The 20,754-nt window shown below is 51.8% G+C and overlaps 1 protein-coding gene across 1 annotated transcript in view; it reads left to right on the top strand.

Moving 5' to 3' along the window:
- The window catches only part of ZNF469 (zinc finger protein 469), a 174,156-nt gene that overhangs the window by 16,187 nt on the left and 137,215 nt on the right, over positions 1-20,754 (top strand). Inside the window, exon 5 of the mRNA XM_074550757.1 lies at positions 14,230-14,283. The gene's annotated coding sequence lies outside the window, so the exon portion shown is untranslated. The remainder of the gene's footprint in view (positions 1-14,229; positions 14,284-20,754) is intronic.

The following is a 20,754-nucleotide window of genomic DNA, read 5'->3' as shown; positions in this document are numbered from 1 at the left end:
TGCCTGGCTGCAGATCTCTGGCACAGCCCAGATGGACTCTGTGGAGCTGCAGGAAGCAGCTCAAACTCAGGATAAACCAGGAGGATGCTTTGGAAGCAAAACCAGGTGTTAATCAAGGCTCAGGGAATGTGTCAGGTGCCTCCTCCCTCCCTGTCCAGAATCCATTTCCAGCAGGATGGAGGGCTCCTTAAGAAATTCCAGGAATTTCCCAGGAAATTCCAGGCTGCAAACCCAGGATCTCCATCCCAAGCAGGGAATTTGCTTTGATTCCCTTCTGTCCCTGCCACCCTTACCCCACCCAGGGGGAGCTTCCAGCTCTGCCCAAATCCTGATTTGTGGTGCCCTGTCCCAGCTGCTGGATGTGTCTGGGTCCTGTGGTGCCCAGCATGGGACTGGTTTCCTTCCCAAAAACCAGTCTGGGACTGGTGCTGGCAGCCAAGGAGCTGCAGAAACGTGGTGGAAACAATTCCCAAAACCTCCCCTCATGGGGCACAGCAGGCCTGGGGCTTTAGGGAGCTGCTCCAGCATTCCTGTGGCACCTCCCCACCCTGGCCAGGCACAAACCCCAGCCCTGGCAGTGCCCAAGGCCAGGCTGGACGGGGCTTGGAGCGCCCTGGGATGGTGGAAGGTGTCAGGGTTGGAACAAGATGAGCTTTGAGGTCCCTTCCATCCCAAAGCTTTGGGCAGAGGGTTCTGTCCAGGTTTACCAGGTTGGGAACCATTTCTGCAGTCTGGAATGGGGCAAAGGCTCTTTCATCTCCTTCCCAAGCTTTGGCAGACCCTCCCCACTGTTCTCACTGAGCAAACCCAAAGATTATCTCATCCCCATCCTGTGGGCCAGCCAACCCTGGAGCCAACAGGAACGTGGCTTCAGGAGCTGGGGAAGGCCCCCAGGACCCCAAATATCCCCAAAATCCATGGAGATGTGTGCTCTGTGTGCACAGCTGGGATCTGCTCTGGCTCCTGCCAGCCCCAGTGTGCTGGAACCATCCTGGAGCTCCACGTGCTGGGGACAAAGTGGGGACAAACCCTCCTGGCCAGGGTTTCACCCCTCAGCTGCAGCAGCTGGAGCCATCCAGGCCCTCCTGGGGCTCGTGGCCTTTCCCTTTGTCTCTGTGTTGGGGATCAAGCTGATTGCTGTCAGGAAGATAAATGCTGTCTCCACGCTGAGATAAGAAGGATGAAATCTGCCCTTTGCAGAGGTTTGGGGGGTGCAGTTGGAAAATCAGCATTAGGATTGCCAAGAGCATGGAGGCTGATGGGGTGGGTGGATTTTGGGGAGGGAAGTGGATGTGGAACCTTTATTTGGAGGTTATTTCCCCATTTCCATCCTGGTGGAGGAGCATTTCTGGGTCATCACTTAAACTCAGGGATATTGAAGAAGGTCTTGGAAGCAGAAGGGCAGATCCCAAAGGTCTGGGTTTCCCTGGATATGGGGAGGCTGAGTGTGCTGGCCTTCATCCCATCCCCACAGCTGGTGTGCACCTGAGGAAACACATCAGCATCTGAGGGTGCCAAGTGGAGTGATGGTTGTGGCACCTCTGCTCCCTAATATGGCAGAATCCAGCCTGGATTCACCCCCTCTGCCAATTAAACAGAGAAATTTCCTTAAAACTCGTGGTGAGCCCTTTTTAGTGAGTGCAGGTGGTGAGAAACATGAAATTTCCCAAATAAAAGCAGCGAAATGCTGGGTGGCAGCCCTGGTTCCCTTGGCTTCCTTAGAAACCCAGCTCTTAATGGATCTGCTGGAAAGTTTTTGAGATGCTGTTTGAAGTCTGGGCCGGTTTTATGTTTTATGCAGGAATTTGGCTACAGGAAGTCTCGGTTCTTTCACGTATTTTGTATCAAAATCCCTTTATAGACCAAATAATCCCTTTTCCATGGCAGACCCTGTGCCCAGATTGCTCCAACCTGCTCATGCTGCTGAGATGATTTCTGTCTAAAAGACAAATCCTTAGCCTTTTTTAAAATTATTATTATTTTGTTACATTTCCAGGCTTTTGCTGTTTTCCAGGGACATTTTCACAGGGTGGGAAAATCCCCAGGAATTTCCAGAGCTGGAACTGCTGGAGAAGTTGGGGTTCAGGAGAAAATGGGAATGAACTGAACACAAGTGAGCTGAGCTGGTGGGGGCTGCTGGAGCTTTGGCTTCTCTTCCAGTGGTGTGTAAGGAACTAAATACAGGGGGGAAAAATGTCTGTGGAACAGGGAAGAGGAGCAGGAGAGGAGAAAGAGGAAAGGAGAAAGAGGAGAGGAGAAAGAAGATAGGAGAAAGAGGAAAGGAGAAAGAGGAGAGGAGAAGGAGGAGAGGAGAAAGAGGAGAGGAAAGGAAAAAGAGGGGAAGAGAAAGTGGAGAGGAGAAAGAGGAAAGGAGAAAGAGGAAAGGAGAAAGAGGAAAGGAGAAAGAGGAAAGGAGAAAGAGAGGAGAAAGAGAAGAGGAGAAAGGGGAAAGGAGAAAGTGGAGAGGAGAAAGAGAGGAGAAAGAAGATAGGAGAAAGAGGAGAGGAGAAAGGAGAAAGAGGAAAGGAGAAAGAGAAGAGGAGAAAGAGAAGAGGAGAAAGAGGAAATGAGAAAGAGGAGAGGAGAAAGAGGAAAGGAGAAAAAGGAGATGCTCAGCAGAGCTGGAGCATCCCTGAGTTCAGCTCGGAGCCCTGACCTGGCGTCCCCTCGGCTGGCACTGCCGGGAAAGCCTCGCCAGGAATTCCTGTGGTTTCCCAGCCCCGGGGCTCCGCAGCGTTCCCCAAGGCAGCCGAGCCTGCAGGAATCCCCCTGAGCAGCAGCTGCGGCTGCTCCATCCCGCCCCGCACACGCTGATAACGAGCTGGGCGAGGCTCTTATCAGCATCCCGCTGACATCCCCGGCTCGGCGGTGAAGGCTGGGGCTGCCGCAGGCACCGGAGCCTCCCGGGACACACGGACGGATCAGGGCCCCGCCGGCTGCGGGGATGCTCGGCAATGGGACGGAGCCGGGGATGCAGGGATGAGCTGCGGGAGGGGGATGACAGAGATAAGGATGTGGTTTTCATTTCAGCATCCCATCAAACGGGAGGGGGGTGTTCCTGAGACGGCAGGGACCCAGATGTGGCTGGGAATGAGATCCCAGGGATGGCAAATCCCGGCTGGATTTGTCCCCTGAGCGTGGCACGGGTGTTTGTGCTGTGTGGAAAGAGGGGAAGGTTCCCCATTCCCTTCCCAGCTCCCTCAGGATTCTCCATCCCTTTTCCAGCTCCCTCAGGATTCTCCAGCCCCCTCAGCTCCCTCATCCTCTCCAGAACTCCAAATGAACCCAAACTGAGCTTCCATCAGGCACAAACTCAATTTCATTTCACAAACAGCACCACGCTGCTCCCTTTGACCAATCCTTTGTCCCCAGGCCGGGTTGAGGACCAGGTCCAGCTTTGCTGGAGCTCTTGGACAGGCAGCCCTTGGAGCCAGGGCCTCTCCCGACCTTCCTGGAGCGCTCACATGTGCGGAGCAGAGCCGGAGCCTCGCCCGCTCTGAGTGCATCATGACCTCAGTTAAGCAAACACTTGCTGTAATCGCCTCCAGATCTGCCCTGGCTTTGATCAGCTGCAGGATCACTTTATCTTATGATATAAATATGTAAAACATCCATTTGTTTTCGGGCAGGATGCAAATAAATCATTGCGTAAGTTCAGGCCCGAGCGCGGAGTGAGGCCTTGGAGCTCCTCAGGCTCCACCTCCTGGAAGGTCGTTCCTGCAGGAACACGGCCTTTCTCCTCCCCCCTCTGCTTCATTCCAGGCCTTCCTGTCACTCATGGACAGCTCTGGGTGCTCCCAGCAGAGCGGTGACATCGGCGTGGATGTGGTGCCACTGCTGTCCCATGGAACAGCGACTCAAATCCCACCCAGTGATCCCAATCCCACTCAGTGACCCCCATCCCACCCAGTGATCCCCAGTGCTCCAAAACCAGCTTCAGACTCCTGCTGGGATCATTCAGGAGGTCTGATGGTCACCAGTGTGGTGGTCATCACTCTGGTGGTCACCTCCCAGCCCTGCCATCCATTCTATGTTCAGCTCATCCCCTTTGGTGTTTCCACAGGAATCATTTATCAGGCAAAGAGGGTTTCTGTTTAACCCACTGGCTCTTCTCCAGCCTTTCCCCAGAGCCTGTGCCCATCCCAGCCCTGATCCCACTGCTCCTGCTGGGATTCCATCCCTGGGTCCTGCTGGGATTCCATCCCTGGATCCTGCTGGATTCCATCCCTGGATCCTGCTGGATTCCATCCCTGGATCCTGCTGGATTCCATCCCTGGGTCCTGCTGGATTCCATACCTGGATCCTGCTGGATTCCATCCCTGAATCCTGCTGGATTCCATCCCTGGATCCTGCTGGATTCCATCCCTGGATCCTGCTGGATTCCATCCCTGGGTCCTGCTGGATTCCATCCCTGGGTCCTGCTGGGATTCCATCCCGGGATCCTGCTGGATTCCATCCCTGGGTCCTGCTGGGATTCCATCCCTGGATCCTGCTGGATTCAATCCCTGGATCCTGCTGGATTCCATCCCTGGGTCCTGCTGGGATTCCATCCCTGGATCCTGCTGGATTCCATCCCTGGGTCCTGCTGGGATTCCATCCCTGGGTCCTGCTGGATTCCATCCCTGAATGCTGCTGGGATTCCATCCCTGGGTCCTGCTGGATTCCATCCCACTGCTCCTGCTGGATTCCATCCCTGGGTCCTGCTGGGATTCCATCCCTGGATCCTGCTGGATTCCATCCCACTGCTCCTGCTGGATTCCATCCCTGGGTCCTGCTGGGATTCCATCCCTGGGTCCTGCTGGATTCCATCCCACTGCTCCTGCTGGATTCCATCCCTGGATCCTGCTGGGATTCCATCCCTGGATCCTGCTCATGGCTGTGACCCCCAGCCCAGAGCCCTTCCCCAGGTTGGTGCTGCTCCAGGCTGGAGCTAAGCTGCAATTCCCATTGGGAAGCTGCTGGGAGTGCTCTCAGGGTGGTTTTACAGAGGTCCAGCTGAGCTCAGAGCTCAGCAGCTCCTTCGTGGTGTCAGCCAGGCTCGAGTGCTTGCTTGGTTGATGGGAAATTGGGATTTGGGCTTTCCCCAGCTGAGATTCCTCAAACTCGGCTTCCTCTGCCTGTTCCCAACCCAGGCACGAGCACAGCCCCTGTTTAGGATGTCAGGGAAGGGAATCTCTTGCCAAGAGATTCAGGAAAAATTATAAAAAACAACAGCTGATGGCTGGGGAACCTTATCTGCTGAGCCAGGAGAGGCAGATGAATATTCCCATTTTTCCAGAGCTAAGGGAGAATCAGGGTCTCCACCAGCTGTGTTCTCCAAAGGTCTGGCAACACCTTCCCAAGAGAAAAGGGATTTTGGGCAGCTCTGGCTTCATTCCTGCTTGTAGCCTTGTATCCACCTTCCTGCAGGCCCTGGATTTTAACAGGTTGCCTGGAAAAGCTGTGGATTCCTCATCCCTGGAATGTCCCAGGCCAGGCTGGAGGGGCTTGGAGCACCCTGGGATAGTGGAAGGTGCCCATGGCAGGGGTGGGACTGGATGAGCTTTAAGGTCCCTTCCCCCCATCCCATGACTGGGTGATTTTTCCTCATTATTCAAAGGATTTTCCAGTTTCATCCCAAATGCTCTGGTGCACTTTGGGGCAGAGCCATGCCCGTGTTCCCATCATCCAGAGAAGAACATGGACACAAGAGCAGGAATCAATATTCCAGTGCTGCTCCAGGGTGTCCTGGGAGGGAGCACAGGAGCTCTGGGGAGATAAGATGGGTGCATAAAGCAGTGCCAGATGATTAATGAACCTTTGTCCTGGCGAGGGAGATAAAACCCCTGCAGCTGCTGCCCCCTGCTAACAGCTTTTCCATCACATTGGGAACATTTTTCCTCATTCCAGAGGTATTTCATTATCTGCCTTTATCCAAGGGCAGATGGAATTGGAAATCTCCCCCAGCCCCACTCTGCTCTCACACCAGAGCTCCTCCCTTTGCTGTTTGTTTGTTTTCTCACCTCTGCAGGCTCCAGAGCTGGCAGAAGCCCACACCAGTCACTGCTATCCCACTTGTGCTTCCCAAACTTCCAGCAGGGTGTTTTGTCTGCTGGCTGCCACTGCTGGTGGATCCCTGGCTGTCCCCAGGGGAGGAGGGAGAGCTGGATCCACACCAGAGCTGTGTCATCCCACAGAGATATTTCCACCTGGAAAGGGAGGAGGAGGATGAGGCAGAGCTCCCGCGGAATTACACTGGGATGCACTGGGGGAAGACACTGGGATTTGGGTGGGCAAAGCTCTGGAGCCTTTGGAGCTTGGAAAATCCCTGGTGCCTGAAAAAGCCTTTTCTCCTCCTCCTCCTCCAGCTCAGCTTTTCTTCTCTTCCTTTCAATTTTGCCACAGCTGATCCAAGGAAAACCCTCCTGACAGGGACAGGCTGGGGATTCTCCAAGGAGGCAGCAGGGATGGAGGGTTGAGGACCCTGCTGAGAAATTGGGAGTGGGATGGTTTCGATACTGAAAACCTCCATTTTTCCCATGGAATTCCCTTGGAATTCTTGCCACACCATCAGCACAGTCTGTGGCACTGACCCTGGGAGGTGAAGCTGTTCACACATTAAAAAAAAATTTGTATTTTCTCTGTTTGGAACTTTTTCTCCAAACTTTCAGCTGCAGAGCAGGGCTGTGTTTTGTAACTTTACCCAACAACATTCCAGACAAACCTGTGGATGCTGGAAATGCCATTTCCCTGAGTTTGGGCAGATTTTACAGAGCCCAGTCACTCCCAGCACAGAAATGAGGAGCTCAAGTTCCCGGTAAGGGGAGGATTTCAGCTGGGACAATCCACAGGAATATTCTCTGCTGGAATGAGTGGTGTTACTTTTATGCCCATGAAATTCCTGCATTTCAGTCAGTTTACTCCAAATTTATTTCCAGGACAGGGCTTGGACCAACGTGTGATGGTGGGAGGTGTCCCTGCCATGGCAGGGATGGTATGGGATGATCCTTTTCCCCTTCTTTTGGGAGAAAACCCCTGGAAAACGGGATAATTCCAGCCAGGGATTCCGTGAGCAAGGCTGGGAGGAGCAGAGCATCCCTGGAGCTGCTCAGCTCCCTGAGGAAGGACAAGGAACCCATCCCTGGAGAGAACAGCTCCGGGCAGGGCTCTGGGATCGGGATGGGAGCAGCCAATGCCCTTCCCTGCAGGTGCCCAGCGCTGCCCAGGTGCGGCCATCACCGCCCAGAGCAGCTGCAGGTGATTACGGGGTGATTGGGGTGATAATTGGGGTGATTATGGGGTGATTGGGACGGGCGAGCCCCGCCCAGCCCATTTCCCACCTGCCTGCGGGACTAAAACCGCCCAGAAGTTCTGGTTCTGCTCCGGGAAGAGCTTTTGGTGGCGTTTATTCCTCATTCTTGAGTTTTTAGGGCCAGTAAGTAAATTAGAGGAGATTTTCCCCCTTCCTAAGGGGCTGCCGCGGTCTTGGCGACCACCTGGATTTGGGGGATGAGGCGCCATGGAAATTTTGTCGCCTATTTTTGGAACTTTGGGCATCTTCCAGCACCGGAGCTCAGCACTGAGGGGTGTGTGCTCTGTCCTCGACAGGTCAGTGAGCTGTTTGTCCCCTCTGTGTCCCCAGCAGGTCAATGAGGTCTCTGTGTCCCAGCAGGTCAGGGAGCTTTTTGTCCCCTCTGTGTCCCCAGCAGGTCCGTGAGGTTTCTGTCCCCTCTGTGTCCGTAGTAGGGCAGGGAGCTGTGTGTCCCCTCTGTGTCCCCGCTTTGTCCTGAGCTCTCTGTCCCCTCTGTGTCCCCAAGCCGCCTCTGTTGGAGCTGGATTTGGGATTTCCCGGGATGTTTGGGAGGGAGGCTGAGCCGTGCCGGGTTCTGTGTGGGATGCAGAGCCCGTCCCGCTCCTTCCCCGGCGCTCGGAGCAGGGTTCGGTGCCAACCCCTCAGCCCTGGGGCTGGGAAGGCTCAGGATATGGAAACCATTCCTGCCTCACGGGATGCTCCCTGCTCCGCTTTCCTCTCCTTTTGTCCCAAACCTCATCCCTGCTGCTCCTGTGCTCCGCTGGCACCCCAAGGTACGGCTGGTTTTCCTCCTATTCCCCCTTTTTTAACCGATTTTAGCTGTAATGAGTATTTGGCTGTTGTTGGGCTGGGTTTTGCTGTTTTTATTCCTCTCCTTGCGTCCCGTGAGCTCCGCCTGAGCAGCCTCCCTGAAATCCGAATTTTGGGGGGTTTGTGCTCTCCCTCTGCTCCCCTTTGGAACGACACAGTATTCTGCCGCTAAAAATCCTCTTTTTAATTATTATTATTGCAATAAAGCCCCGAATTCGAACCCGTCCTGCTCTCTGGGTTTGTTCGGATGCTTCCCCCGCACTCTGGGATTTTTGGGGGGCTCCATCCCAGGCTGTGCCACCCCGACCTGCCCCGCTCCGGCTTCCCCCGCTCTCACATCTGGACAAGGGGAACAAAAAGCGCTTTGTGCTCCCTCTGGAGCGGAGTCCTTGTGAATTGTGCAGGAAAAGCAGCGCCTGGGGCTGAGCCAGAGCCTCCGAAGCGGCTGCGAGATTTCCATGCCTCTCTCGGCCTTGGGATGCTTTTCCTCCCTTTTGTCTGAAAGTCGCTTTTGCTTTCCTTGCCCAGCTGAGCGTGCTCCGCTCCCAGCTGGAACCGCTCGGGCTCATCAGCGGCCCCGCCCCGCTCATTAACTAATCAACCAATTAACCCCCCGGGCTGCGCAGGTGCCGCCACTTTGGGGCTAATTAAGGGAAAAACAGCCCCGTGCCTTGCCTGGGATCCTTCCCGGGCTGTGCTGGGTACCAGGAGAGTTTTAAAGCTCCTTTACGTGTCCACAGGGTCTGAATATTTCTAGGATTAAAGAGCAGCTGAGCTCGGCTTTTAAAATTTTTTTTAATTTTTTTTTTTGAGAGCCTCTGATTCAGTTGTGGGCTTGCCTTCACCTGTCAGGTGTTTGAAGAGCTTCATAAACCTGATTTAGAGGTCCTGGAATTTTTGGCTGCACTCTTGAACCTCTGCAGCAAGTGCTTGTATCCGTCCCTTTTCCTAGGGGAAAAAAGGGAGAGATTTCCTAGGGGGAAAAATCTGGTTTTTTCAGGGGCTGCTGGTGGGAAGAGGGCACTGATTTGGGAATTGGCACTGGAGGAAACTGGGATGGGAGCCGTGGAATGGGGAAGCAGGAGCTGATGCCTCCATGGTTGTCATCTGCTTTAGGAAGTGGGGATGGCTGGGCTGGTTTGTTTTCCTAACTGGAAAATTCTGCCCCTTTATCCCAAAGCACCCATTTCCCTCCTAACTGAAAATTTTAAAAATTTTTGAGGGGGGACAAGTAAAAATGCCACGTTTGGTGCAGGACTTTGCTGCTGGAGGCAGAGATCTGGGAATGCTGTCCCCAAGGGAGGGAGGGGCAGTAGCTATGCTGGGTTGGGTGAAATGAGCCCGGGATTTGACCCCATCCTTGGCTGGGAGGGTGCAGTGCCATCCTGGAAGCTGAAAATTCAATTTATGAACACCTGGAGCACTCGGGGCTCTCAGGGAGAGAAGTGGAGAATGAAGAGCTGGGGACGGGCAGGACCTGGCTCATCCTGTGTGCATCCAGGTCCTGGCACCTTTTCCAAACCCCTCTGAGACCAAATTTCCCCTGGGATGTGCAGGAAGAGCCCCCAAAAGCCCAGGGTGGCACTGGGGGCACTGCCAGGGGTGCAGGAGCTGCACATCTGCAGCACAGCTGGCTCAGCATCCCGGCCTCAGCTGGAGCAAATGTGGAAATAAATGGGTTTTATTTCGGATCAGGTTGCAGCACAGCCCTGATAAATGACCATCCCATTTTCCCCAAATGGAGGAACCCAATCCTGGAGGTATCAGTGCATCTTTTAATGGCCTCGCTCTGGGAAACACAAGGATTCTGTTGAAATGGGGATTTAATGGTTCCTGCTTCTCCCTGCAAAGCCTTTTGAGCTGGGAAGGCGGCAGGGGATGGTTGGAATGCTGCTTCTTTGTGGGCAGCCCAGTTAAAATCTAATTATCCTGGTTATCAGTCAGTAAAAGGCTCTCCTAGAGAAAAGGGGGGTTTTATCTCTATTTGTTTGACAGCAAACCTGAAATGCATCACTTGATACCATAACTGAGCTCTATGCACCCATTTCTGCCATTCCAGCAAAAAAAGGGGAAGTTTGATGCTCCCTTTAATGCCAGGAACTACAAAAAGGTCAATTTAAGTTTTACTGGCTCGTTAATTCAAGCTGTTCACTCAAAGTGCATCTTTCCCATGCATTGGCCTGGCCTAAAAATGTTCTTTATTTGGGTTTGGAGATAAATGGCTCATCCAGGGAAAAACTGCAGGCTCTGGAGAAGATCCTGCATCAGGGAGATGTGGAATAAACCCACAAAATGGGCATGGAATGATGCAAATGGGCAAGAGTTTGCTAAATCCAGGGTGGGAATGTGGATGCAGCTCCTTGATCCTTGGTTTTGGGGGGCTGGGGGCTCTGATGGGATGGAGCTGGATCCCAGTTTTGCCAGGTGAAGCTGCAGGAAGGGAGGACAGGGTTCTCCTGGAATTCTTTTGTCTTTATAGAGGCTGAAATTCAGGAATTGTCTTTAGAACCCGAGGGTTTTGTATCCCTGTGGAAAACAGGTAACTGATCCCTGGATGAGCAATCCCTCCTGCAGGGAGCTCCACCTGTATGGGATGGGAGTGCTGGTGGAGGGAAAGTTAAAAATGCCCAGAAAACAAAATCTGGGCTTTGTACAGAGCCAGAGGGGTTGAGTTCCACACAGGAATGAAAACAAGACCTTGGAGGCTGAGGGTTTGTTCCTCTGGTGTTGGAGTTTTTTTCCCTTTTTGGAATGGAATGGAGTCAAAACATGAGGTTTTTGGATAGGAAAGGCTCCCCCTCCCACCACTCTGCCTCCTCCATCCCTCTGGAGGCAGCTGAGGGATCATGCTGGACCTGGGATTCTGTTCCACCAAATATTGCCAGAATTAATCCCATCCCCTTGGATTGTTTGGGCAGAAAACATCAAGTTCCTTCCATGCAGCCAAGAGGAACCATGTCCTGAACCCTAATCCCAAAAAAACTGGGATGAAAAGCTTCCCTCCCAGCCAGCAAAGATGGTCCTGCTTAAATCGAGTGCCACAGAAAACTTCCTGTGCCTGATTCCCTGCTTGAAATGGGGACGGTGCAAACACAGCCGGTGGCTCCTGCAGGGGCTGGAATGTCCCCACCTGGCAGGAGAGGACCCTGGGGTGCTGGTTGTGCCATGGGGAAGTGCAGGTGCATCCTTCCCTCTGCATGAGGGCACAGCCTCGTTTTTCCAAGGGGCTCGGAGCCTTTTCCAAGTGTAACTCTTGGCTCGTGGAGGCTTTGGGAGAGGATGGAGCTGTGGGAGGTGCTGGCTGCCAGCTGCTCTATAAAAGCCCTGCCTTGATCCTGAATCCCTTGGGAAGCTCATCCTGGGAGGGTCAGGCTGACCTAAATTCTGCTGGAGTGGCTGAGGTGGAGCTGAATGCCACCAAATGTGGCTTTGATTGTTCCCAGAGTGCATCCAGAGCAAGTGGAACGTGCAGGGAGCTTTGATTTCCTTGGAAAGCCGTCGAGGCCAGAGCTGCTGCCACATGGTTGGGTTGGTTTTTTTGTGATCTCACTCCCTGATCCTTTTGGAGGAGTTTCAGGAGGAGTTTATGATCCAGCTGGGAGAATCCATGAATTTATCAGACACCTGGGAGACTCTGGAGGAAACATTTCCTGGGATGAGCAGCTTTTCCTCTTTGAAATTCCCATGGGTTCAAGGCAGACATTTCTTATCGAGGTTGTTTTTGAGGGGGGATGGAATGCAATGGGAAAGGAAAATTCCATGTTTTTATGGAATTCCTGGATAACACTGGGCAGGGTGTCTGCAAGAGTTCCCTGTGGGAGTGTGCAGCACTGAGGGCTGGTGCTGCTCACAGCTGCAATTCTGCACTCAGGACTCTCCCAGGGCCTTGAGGGGGGGTTTGGCTTCCTGAAGGTGCCACCTCCTTATCCTGGAACTGGGATGGAATTTTGGACATGGGAATTATGGTGGGTTTGATCAGGGGATCCCCAATGGCTGAATCATGGAATGGCTTGGGTAGGATCTCTGAAGGTCCTCAAGTCCAGCTCCTGCCATGAGCGTTCCCAGCTTTCCACTGTCCCAGGGTGCTCCAAGCCCTGTCCAGCCTGGCCTTGGGCACTGCCAGGGATCCAGGGGCAGCCACAGCTGCTCTGGGCACCCTGACAGGAACAATTCCTTCCCAATATCCCATCCAGCCCTGCCCTCTGGCAGTGGGAGCCATTCCCTGTGTCCTGTCCCTCCATCCCTTGTCCCCAGCCCCTTTAGGTCCTGGAAGGGCTCTGAGCTCTTCCTGGATCAGCTGAACACCCCCAGCTCTCCCAGCCTGGCTCCAGAGCATCTCCTTGGCCTCCTCTGGACTCACTCCAGCAGCTCCATGTCCTGATGTGGGAGTTCCCACAGCTGGAGCTGCTGTGGGGTCTCACCTGAGCAGGACAGAAGGGAGGAATCCTGTCCTTCCCTGCTGACCCCGTGCAGGAGGATTCCCTGTGCTCACCTCCTGGGTGCCATCCCCCTTCCCAGAAGGGTTTTCCTCCCTGTCTGTGCCTTGGACAAGGTTCAAACCGAGGGAAATGGGGTTGGAATCCCAGCTGTGCTCAGGATTAGCCCAGTCCAGGTGTCCTGGTGACATCTGCACACCTGGGCACTGCTGGCCCAGCTTGGCTGGGTTCCCTCTGCAGCTCCAGGGGAAGATCCCCTGCTGTTGGTGTGCCCTGTGTGCTGGCCCTGCCGTGGAGCAGGAATTGTTTCATGGAGCAGGAACATTTACACTCCAATCCTCCTCCTTTTGGGCAGAGGACAGTCCAGGCCCATTTCTCCAGCCTTGCTTTCATTAGTGCAGGGCTGCAGTTCATCAAGCCCCATAAATATTTATATCCTGAGCGTTCCTTGGAGCATTCTGAGCCGCTGGCCGTGATTTGAGGGGATGCTTTGTGTTGTTTGTTGTGCAGCAGCTTTGCCATGGATGCTGTGACAGGGAATTCCCTGGTGCTCAGCAGGGATTGGGAGGCACGTTCCCCTCTGGGTGTGTTTGTGAGCCTGGTAGGAGCTGTCCTGCTCTCAGTGTTCCCTGCATGGGTGTGGAGCAAAGCTCGGTGGGGATTCCCCCATGGATGCTCTGAGTCCAAAGGGTTTGCAGCTCTGCCAGCCCTGAACGCTCAGAAATCAGGAGCTGTTTCCAAAAAATCATGGATTTGTAATAAATGAGGGAATGGAGGGGGATTCTGGCTCGTTTCCCAAGAGCTGTGGTTCTGGGTGAGATCATGGAATGGTTTGGGTGGGAAGGGACCTCAAAACTCCTCCAGTCCCACCCCTGCCATGGCAGGGACACCTCCACCATCCCAGGGTGCTCCCAGCCCCGTCCATCCTGCCCTGGAACATTCCAGGGATGTGTCCCCTCACTTGAGAGGCAGGAAATGCCAATGTTGGCTCTAATGGATGAGGATTTATTGGGGTTTTAGTGGCATTTGCGTTTTGGACCTTTTTCTTGCTGCTCTAATGAACCTGGTTGATTGTTAAGCCATCAGTGCCAATGGAGATCACTGGGAATGACAAGAATGGAATTACAGAATCATTTAGATTGGAAAAGACATTTAGGATCATTGAGGCCCAGCATGTCCTGAAGTGTTAGGTGTTTAACTGTTGATTTTATTTTTTTTAACTGAGAAAATGAAAATAAAATGGTCTTTCCTGAAGGTTTTTCCAGAGTTCTGTGGAGTAAATGGGATGTGTGGCTATTCCTAATATTTGTACTACCAAAAAATTCCCTGATTTTGTGTATGAAGGAATCAGCTGCTGGAGGAACCTGTCCATGTAACTTCCCTATGAAAGGATTCCTTTGAGACTGTTCCATGTTTTTTTTCCAAGCTTCTTATGTGTTAGAGTGAACTATTTCTGGAGAATAAAAGAAGGCAGAATTATTAATAATAATTAACTATTAGTAGTAATTCAAAATTATTATTCTTATTATCAGAAGTCCCTGGTGTAAAGAAAAATACTCCAAAGTCTCTACTACTTAATCAGTAAATCTAAGTGTTGACAGCTTTAATGAATTATCTTTATTTTGTTCAATTAGAAAAGATCTTTATTTTAAATTTTATCAGAATATTAATTTTCCTTCTCTCTTTTCCCAGGCAGGATTATTGACTCCACACTGTGAGAATTCCCCTCCTGAACACCTGCACCAGGTACTGCGTTTCTTATTTCTTTCATTGCATTTCTGTGCTGTTTTCTTGTTGAATGCCACTTCCAAAGGTTTTAATGCTGGAATATTTGTGCTGTGCTTGCATTTGAATTTTACTTCTGGTGGTCTGGGCTCCGTATTTTGCTCCCTGGCATCTCAGATTCTGATTACAGGAAGAGGTGATGGAACCTTGGAAAAGAGGGATATTGTGCAGAGTGAATTGAGATTCTTGAAGGCCTTGGAAAACCCAAGATCTTTACTCCCTGTTGCTCCTGCATAGTGTGGTGAGGGCCTTTGAAAACAGAGATATTTTTATGCAGGGTGAATCAAGGTCCATGGAGGCCTTGGAAAACCTGGGAATTTTATTCTGGTTCTTCCCAAAGCTCATGGTGAAGTTTGAAGGTGGTGATCCTTGAAAACAGGGATATCCTTGTACAGAGTGAATTGAGGGGTTCACGGAGCCTTGGAAAATCCAGGATCTTTGTTTCAGTTGTTCCCAGAGCTCATGGTGAGGGGCCTTGGAAATGGGGATTTTGTTGTGCAGAGGGACTGGAGGTTCATGGAGGCCTTGGAAAACCTGGGATCTCTGTCCGGATGAGCACCTGGGCGTCTCCGCCGCTCCGCTCCGGTCGTGCTCTCCCCGTGCCTGTGTAACTCAATCTTCCTCCCAGCTGCTCCTGATCCAGATGGAGCCTGTCAGGAGGAGCAGCCCCATGTGTGACCTGAGCCATCCCCGTGGCTCGAGTGTCTGAAATCCTTTCATGCTCCTGTCAGCCCGAGCCCCCCGCCCGTTCCATCACCTCGCAGCTCTGGCGTGCGCCGGCACCGCAGCGCCCGAGGCGGGCTGGGAAGCGCTTGACCAATTTCTGGGATGGTTTTCAGATGGGATTTTATTGGTTTATGAATTGTTACCTCTGTTTCCTCTCCTAAACGAGGCTGCAGAAGTGGAGAGGGAATCAAGGCCAATTCTCCCTCTTTCCCAACACGGGGAAGCCGATCCCGTGCATCGGCCCCGCTCCCGTCACGTGCTCATCCTCCGCGGATATTTTCCAATCCCAAACCCGGCGCTGAGCCTCGCTGGTGTTTTTTGCTCCTTTGTTTATTCCCCAGCCGCTGGGGATGAGCGCAGAACCCCGCTGGCAGGAACATTTGTGGGAAATCACATCACGTTGCACGTTTGCGCGAGGCCCAATCCACCAGAGAGCCCCCGGCGAGCGCTCGCGCGGCCACGGAACAGATTCTGTTCCCATTACTCACCAGAGAGGCTCACTGGGTGTTTATAGCTGTTGGGTGGGCAAGAAAGTTGGGAAGAGTCGGGATTTGTCGGAGCCTTTGATGGTTGAGTCTTGGGTGGGAATGAAAGCAGCTGGCCTGGCTCGAGTCACGGGGTGGCACTGGTAGCCCTGACTCGCGGTAACTCATTTCTCGCTGGAGTAACACGTTTCTGTCTGTGGTGACTCGGGTTTGCCTGCTCAGCTTCTTCCTCAGAGCTGCAGGAGTTGCTGGAAGGCTCCGAGTCAGTTTTATGGATTGTTATGACTCGGCCTAAGAGCTGGATTTGCCGGATAAAGGAGCCGAGGGCTCTTTGTTAATGAAACGTGAGGACTTTATTTAGCAATTCCCACTTAGTGCCTGTGCTCCTGAGAGCTGCTCCTGAGTGATGGCTGCTCCCAAATTCTCTGCTCCCAGTGCCCTGCTCTAATGGATAATTTTGTTTTCCTTGGAGAACCCTGGGAAAAGCAGCTGTGGCTTCAATGCTCAGATTGAACTTCACAGCTGAGTAAAGCATCCCTTGATGGCTCTGCTTTCCTGCAGGGGAGGAGAAAGCCCCAGTAAACTGTTCCAGTTGTGGTTCTGGAGACAAATGTGGGCTCTGATGGACACTTATTAAATGGAGGTCAAGCAAAAAGTTGCCTCATCCTTGAAGGATTTGTTTGACAAAGGTAGCTGGAATAAAGCCGGGTGTTTTTTCAGAGGGCTGGCCGTGTATCTGAGGAGAACAATTAGTGTTTTACAGGCTGAAGCCACACCAAAGGATCCAAAACTGGCTGAGACATCTGAAAGAAAAATCCTCCTCATCAGGGAGGTTGGTGCTTGGGCTCAGTGAGCTTGGCCTGCTCTTGTTCCATCCCCTCCTTGGCGACCCCGAGTCCTGATAAAATTCCTGCTGCTGGAGCTCAGCCTTGGGTGGGGAGGGCAGGGTGGTGATGGAGGAGCTGTGCTCTGGGAGCTTTGCAAAGCTCAGCCCATGGAGATGAAAAGGGCTGGGATGCAGCTGGAGCTGGGGTTGAGGCAGGGGTGCTCCCCATGGCACTGCCAAGGGAATAAATAAATAAAACCTTTGGGAGCTCCCAAAAGGTCACTGGGGTGCTGGGATGGGTGTGAAGGGAAGCCTCGTGTCCCTCACCAAACCATGTGGAATCGGTCCTACTTTTCTTTTCCAAAGGATGTCAAAATGTAGAAGTTAGTGTGAAAAAAAAAAGGGCTAAAAAAAAAAAAATGAGAGCAAGAGATTGCAAAGCTCTTAATCTACTGCATTTCTGAAGAAAAAGCTAAAATAAATGGAGTGACTTGGTATTTATGCACTGGGATCGTTTTGAAAGAGAAAACTTTGGAAACAAAAGGATAAGATAGAGTGAGAATCCGAGCTGGAAGCGAAACCCCAGCACTTTCTGCCTTGGCCACGGCCCAGCCTTTGTGATGGAAGTGCCACAGAGGATTTGCTGTCCCCTGCTGCTCCTCAAACCAGCCCTGCACGGCAGGCTGCTCAGCCAGAACCCCCATTTTAGGATTTTATGTAGTTTTGGGGTTTATGGAGTGGGGGAGTGAGGAAATGGGGTTGCTGGGGAGGTGCAGGAGGTCAGCACAGATGAGTTCATGGTCCCTTCAGGACTCACAGCTTTGTGAAGAAATGCACTTGAAAATCCTCTTGCATTGCAGGGGAAGGGATTGTTGTTCCTGGAGATTTACAGGAGATTGAGACCACAGGAAGATCCTTGTTGGCTGCAGAGTCCCACCATGAGGTGCTGGCTCCTGGTGTGTCCTCAAGGGAGTGAAGTTCTTGGAGCTGATGATGCTCACTACTCTAATGAGTTTCCTCTCATTAGACATCACAAGATAATATTTAGAGGGCACACTGGTCAAGGAAAGCAGTTGGTTGTTGGATATTTTTATATTATGAATATTTGGAGTTGAGGGCAGCTTGATGCCTTGTTCTGTGAGCTCTGAAATGAGCAGTGGATTTTAGGGAAAAATCCTGAAAGGAAACTGTGTCTTCTTTTCCTCCTTTTCCTTTCAATCTAATTAATCTCCAGACATCTCCATAGGTACCATTCCATTTGTCATGTTCAGAGTTCCATCAGGACAGACATCTGAGACAGACGGTGGTGATAAATCCCCTCCTTAAACCCCATTTATTCACTTCCCAAAATAAATCATTTGGGGAAGAAAATATTTGACTTTGTGTAGCAAAACCAGGGAATAAAAATATTTCCAGGTCAGCTGTGTGACTGATGATCAGTTCTGGTTCTGATCCTGTGCTGGGGGATTGATCCCAGTGATTCTGTGCTCCCTGAAATCCCATTTTTCCTCCAGGCTGTGCTGTGCCTGTCCTGCCTTTCAGTCCAATTCCATTTTGCTGCTTTAATCATAAACCTGAGTGAGTTTAATGAGCTGTGTTGTGCTGAATTGCTTCCAGACTGGAGGTGAAGTGCCTCCAAGAGGAGGTAGATAATGTTCTCCATGTGATCCCACTGGGATGGGATTGGAGGATGCTGAGGAGTTGTTGCTTCTCCTGTGTGTGCTGAGCTCTTGACTCAGGATGAGGAGTTTGGGGGTGTTCCCCTTGGTTTTGTCATCGTTTGAGCTGGAAAGGAAGCACCTCTGGCTGTCCCCTGGAATGTGAACAATGTCCATCATGGATTGGGGTTGTTGGGATCCATCTGCTCTGGCCTTCCTTAGCCAGGGGAGGGGCAGAGCGCTGTGAAAAGTCAGGTTCAGAGCCCTTGGAGCTGAGCAGATCCCTGTGGTCACAGCTGGGTGGGATTGGGAGAGTGACCATCCCTCAGTGTGGCACAGGGGGTGAGCTCCTGAGCCCTGTGAGGAGCTCAGGAACCTCCCAGGCTGCCCAAGGACAAGGAATTGGTGTTCCAGGAGTGCAGGGTGGCCTTGGGGACACAGCTCTGCTGGCCTGGCAGCACCTCCAGGCTGTGGAAGCTGGGAGAAGCCTCCCCAGGGCCATCAGCTCAGAACTTGCAGGAGGGATTTAATTGCGAAATTTATTTGGCTGTGAAGACTTTTTGGGGCAAAGCAGTTCCTGGGGATGTCCTGGAAAACCTGGAAAGTGGCTGAGGGGTTCCTGGGGATGTTCTGGAAAACCAGAACTGGCAGAAGGGTTCCTGGAGTTGCTCTGAGAAAGAAAAAGTGGTGAAGTCATTCCTGGGGGTGTTCTAAAAAACCAAGAAGGGGCTGAGTGGTTCTTGGGGATGTTCTGGAAAACCAAAAAGGGGCTGAGGGGTTCTTGGGGGTGTTCTAAAAAACCAAAAAGGGGCTGAGTGGTTTCCTGGGTTTGCCCTGAGCTGGCTGTGGCCCCTGGGGTGGCAGTGCCAGGCTGCCACAGTGGGCTGGTGATGCCCAATTCCAAATAACATCCAGCTCAGAAAGAGGAAAAAAGCCCCCAAAAAGCAGCCAGGATGATTGGATTGATCAATTTTTTTGTCACTTAGCTCCAAGATTTGAAAATCTTTCATGGGAATGGGAGGGAAATCAGCTGCTCTGGGGGGCAGGAAATGGAATCTGGGGGCCCAGCTCCCTGTGCCTCAGTGGGAGCATTGCTGTCCTCACAGGAGCTGTGCAGACGTTTCTTTTTATCCCAAACAGAGCAATTTCCTGCCTCCCTCCTGTTCCTGTCTGCCTGTGCTTTCCCAGGAGCCCTGCAGCAGCAGGAATGTGGCATCTGTCAGCACGTGCTGCAGGAGAAGCACAGGAGCTGAGAGCGGGGCTGAGTGTGTCTGAAATAATTTCATTATTTATGGGCTGCTGGGGAGCTGCAGGAACAGGCAGGATGTGGGGAACACCAGGATTTTGGGCTCAGAGGGCAGAAGTGCAATGACAGGTGTGGCAGTCTGGTGGCACAAGGTGGATGTGGAATTTCTGAAAGGAGCAGATTTCAGCAGGGTTCAGTGTGGGGCTTTGGAACTCTGTTACACCTGTTGGTTAATTTGCTTTTTTGGCCAAAACCCTTCTCCTGCTGCATCCTGAGGTGTTGGCACCTCTTGGAATCACAGATTGGAGGCCCTGAAGCGTCACTTGAATTTCCAATCAGTTACTTGCCAGGGGATTTAATCCAAGTTTTGGGATTCATTTGTTTAAACATTACATACTGGGCTAAATCTGAATGAATTCTCCCTCCTGGGTTGGATGTGGGGTGTCCCGAAGGTTTTTATGCCATGTGAAATCTCCATCACACCTGATTTATCCAAGGCAGATGCCACCACCAAAAAAATAACTTGTCCTGAATGGGCTCCTCTCTTGTAAGGCTGAGTTTATTGATCACATTGTTTAAACCTTAAATATTGGGCTGAATTTAAATAACTTTCCCTTCCTGGATTGGACCTGGGAGTCTCCTGAAGGTTTTTAGACCCTGAATCTCCATCACACCTGATTGATGCCCCCAGGAATAAAACAAAACCAAAATCCTTGTCCTGAGTCAGCTCCTGTCTCATAATGCTGAAAAATGAGACCTTTGGTAACTGGGGCAAGAAAAGTGCTTTGATTATCATCATTCCCTGCCCAAACATTGCTGCTGCTGGGCAGGGAGGGGAAGGATGGCCTGGCAGGAGTTGAGGATGCTGATTCCATCCACCTCTGGCTCCAGGTGGGATTGTCCAGAGCGGCTCCCTGAGCCCAGGGATGGATTTCAGGAGCAGGGATGGCTTTGAGCTGAGCCTACAGAACAGTGCCCTCTCGTGTGCTGACAGGGCTGCGAGCTGCAATCCCTCCCAAACTCCTCCTCAATTCTGGAGTGTGCCCTAGGAATTCAGCCTGATCTGTGTGCATAGGTTGTTATTTGTATTTTTTCCTCTCTTTTCTCTCTCTAAAGATTTTTGTGACTGAGGTTTTAAATTATGTAAATGAATTAGCTTTTTTAAAATACTTTATAGTTCAATACACTATTTTTTATTCTTATTCTAATTGGGAAAAAGCCTAACAGCTCTATTTTAATTTATTTTGATGTTGAAGCTGGCAGAGATTGCTCTGTCTGGCAGCAGCTGAGCTCAGGCTTAAGGTGTAGATCCCAATTTCAGAATGATCCCAAAAGAGAAAACCCACCATGAATATTTGCATTTCTGGGGGGTTTTGGTTTGGCTTTTCCCATCATTGTTTGTCTCTGCAGTGGGAGTGTTTGAAGTGCTCAGTGAGGTTCAAATCCTTGTTTTGCCAGAGATTTTGGAGATTCCAAACCTGTGTCCTCTCT

Source organism: Zonotrichia albicollis, chromosome 13, assembly GCF_047830755.1.
Source record: "Zonotrichia albicollis isolate bZonAlb1 chromosome 13, bZonAlb1.hap1, whole genome shotgun sequence".
Lineage (NCBI taxonomy): Eukaryota > Metazoa > Chordata > Aves > Passeriformes > Passerellidae > Zonotrichia > Zonotrichia albicollis.
Note: the sequence above shows the minus strand (reverse complement) of the source record. Positions and strands in the feature narration are given on the sequence as shown.